Consider the following 3,713-nt stretch of genomic DNA (forward strand, 5'->3'; position numbering starts at 1 on the left):
GACATGGGAACGTGCTATTTTGCATGCTGTGGCATTGATCTGCTTAAGGCCTACTGCCTATTATAAATATTTCCCATTGCAATTGGTATTGGGACATCAATCAGATTTATTCCATTTACACATATTTAGTTGCGCAGTACAAGTGCTGATTGCACCCTCGCAACGCACCAAAATGGGACCCAAACGTTGATTGGGAAAATATGTGGGATTTGACTCGTCATACATTATCAGATATCTTGAACCATTGACGAGTGATGTATTTACTGCACGATTTGCGTATTATCATTTTGATGAGACAAATTTTTCTCTATTAGGAGAAAGAAAAAATATCTATATGGTTAGGCATGATCCTCAATGAAAAGTGGCCCCATCTGTCTCATTTAAATCCACGCACATCTCTTAGTGAAAAAAAAGTGCGTCAGATAGTTCATTTACAGCAAATTGCATAACAATTGTCAGATGCATTTACAGAAATGGCAAAAGTGACCAAATCATATATATTAACTGCTAATATGCTCGGCCGGGTCATTGTACCTAAAGAATAATTAATGAAAAGTGCAACTGAAGAATTATCTGTGGCGTGGTAGACCAATTGGTTCAAAAGATAGTGTTCCGAGAAAAAGGAAAACAATTAAATAAGGTTCTGCTGCAAATGATGATAAAAATCTAAAATAATTAATTGCTTTAGAAAAGCAACTAGTCTCTGAAAATACCAAAAACCCTGACAATACACAAACTCTTCATGAGGAACAAAGCCTTGAAAGGCACTTGAATCTAGAAATAGTGAGATTTTTATTGATTATACTTATGATACTATTTTTAAAATGCGTTTGGTCCTTAATGAGACTAAATACCTTAAAGAACCCCTTAAAGAGTCAAGCCCTTAAAGTGATTGGAGATAAAGAAATTATCATCAATGATATGTTTGCATTTACAGTAGCTACTGACATTGTAAATGATCATGATCTGCAAACCATTGATAAATATAGACTAAAGCATGATTGGCTCAAATGGAAATAAGCAATTCACGCATAGTTGACTTCTTTAGCCAAATGAGAAGTATTCGGACCTGTAGTCCAAACACCTAAAGATGTCAAGACTGTTCCTGTTGGATACAAATGGGTACTTATACGGAAACGTAATGAAAATAATGAAGTTATAGGATATAAAGCACGACTTGTTGCACAAGGCTTCTCACAGAAACCTGGTATTGATTATAATGAGACATACTCTCCAGTAATGTGTGCAATTATGTTTCGATTTTTAATTGATTTGGTTGTATAAGAAAATCTTGATATGCGTCTTATGAATATAGTGACAATTTATCTATATGGGTCGCTTGATATGGATATATATATATAAAGCCAGAATCTTGTCAATTATCACATCGTAGATTGTATTTAATAAAGCTACAAAAATTTATATGAATTAAAACAATATGGATGCATGTGGTATAATCGCCTCAGTGAATATTTGATAAAAATAAGATATATTAATGATCCTATCTATCTATGTGTTTTTATCAAGCAATCAAAATTTGGAATTGCTATTGTCGCAGTTTATGTTGATGATTTAAATTTAATAGGAACTCTTGAAGAGCTCCAAATGACTGTTGAATGTTTGAAAAATGAATTTGAAATGAAAGATTTAGGTAAAACTAAGTATTGTCTCGGGTTGCAGACCAAGCACAAACCTAATGGTATCTTTATCCATTAGTCAAGTTATACTCCGAAAATTTTGAAATGTTTCAACATGGATAAAGCTTACCCATTAAGTACCCTAATGGTAATCCAGTCTCTTGATCCTAAAAAGGATCCATTCCGTTCTAAAGAAGATGATGAACAAATACTTGGTCTTGAAGTATCACATTTAAATGCAATTAGTGCTCTGATGTATTTAGCACAATGTACTAGACCGAACATAGCATTTTTTGTTAATGTGTTAACTCGATTTAGCTCTAAACTAATTAGAATACATTGAAATGGTGTCAAACACATTTTTCGTTATCTTCGAGGAACAATTGATTTAGGTTTATTTTATTATAATGAACTAACGAAAAATTTAGGCTGATGAGGTTATTTATTTGATTTTCATAAAGCTCGTTCACTAACAGGATATGTTTTCACTTTCAATGGTACAACGATTTCTTAGAAGTTTACAAAACAGACTCTCATTGCAACATCCTCCAACCATTCTGAAATTCTCGCACTATATAAAACTAGTCGAGAATACATATGGTTGCGATCTGTAATCCATCGTATTCAAAGTACGTGAGAATATCTTCAAGTTCAAATATCTCAACAGTGATATATGAAGACAATGTTGCATTTATAGCTCAACTCAGAAGAGGATACATTAAAGGGGACATAATAAAACATATTCACCGAATTTCTTCTACACTCATAAGCTCCAACAGAACAAGAAGATTGATATCAAACAGATATGCTTCATAGATAATTTAGCTGATATATTTACAAAAGCTCTACCTACATCTACATTTGAGAAAATTGTATATGGCATCGGCATGCATCATTTTAACAAACTATTAAATTAATACATGTTGCTTTCAAGAGGAGTACTCATCAAGAAGAGTACTCAACAAGAGGAGCATGGTCTTACAAGAGAAGAATCATAATAATATTATACGCATATGTACTATACTTCTTTTCCTTTTTTCCATGTTTTTCCATTGGGTTTTTACTAGCAAATGTTTTTAATGAGGCAGTTTAAAATCACATCCAATGTCATCAGGGGAGCACATTTTAAAAAGAAGAATTTTGCAGCCATGATAGATAATTGTGCACTATACTCTTTTTCCTTCGATCAGATTTGCCCTAATGGTTTTACTGGCAAGGTTTTAACGAAACAATCTTAAGCACAACTAATGAATAATTGGTGAATCCAAAGGGGAGCGTTGTAAATCGTGGAATGCAGATATGCATTCCGCCAACTACTACTTGTTAACATATATGTTTCCATAATATTGATTTTGATGATAACAAACAAAGTTAAGAATGATTAATCTTTTAAGCTCAAATTATTTAATATTCTTTTAAATAAATCATTATTTTCACATTATAAATGTTTTGTATTTAATGGAAAAATGATTTTATGAAATTGATTGTTTTTATTCTTTTTAAATAAATCATTAGTTTCACATTATAAATGTTTCATTCTTAATGGAAAAATGATTTTATGAAATTGGTTGTTTTTCAAAGTTTATGGTTTAATTGAAAGCATTTTGAAAACTTTGAAATAAACAAGTATTGCTTGAAATTTTGGTGAAGGACTTATTTGAAAAGTGTCATAGCATTTTGGGCTATAACATAATTTCAGAAAGTTTTGGGATTAACAAAGCATTACTTAAAAATTTTGAAATTGGACCTATTTGTAAAGTTTCATGACGTGTTGGGCTATGGTACAGTTTTGTAAAGTTTTAGGGTCAAACTATAATTTTAGAAAATAGTGCACTGTGCAGGTTACTGTAGCAATCACTGTAGCAAACGGCTAACCGTTTATTTAAAAACGGCTAACCGTTTATTTAAAAACGGCTAACCGTTTATTTAAAAAGGCTAACCGATAATTTCCAGAAAGTATGTTCTTTAAAGTATTGTCAATATGATGATTCTGGAAACTAACGGTGAACCGTTTATTGAAAACGGTTAACCGATTATTTCCAGTTTGCTAACCTTGAACCGTTTAGTAAGAACGGT

This window comes from Citrus sinensis, chromosome 1 (assembly GCF_022201045.2).
Source record: "Citrus sinensis cultivar Valencia sweet orange chromosome 1, DVS_A1.0, whole genome shotgun sequence".
Classification (NCBI taxonomy): domain Eukaryota; kingdom Viridiplantae; phylum Streptophyta; class Magnoliopsida; order Sapindales; family Rutaceae; genus Citrus; species Citrus sinensis.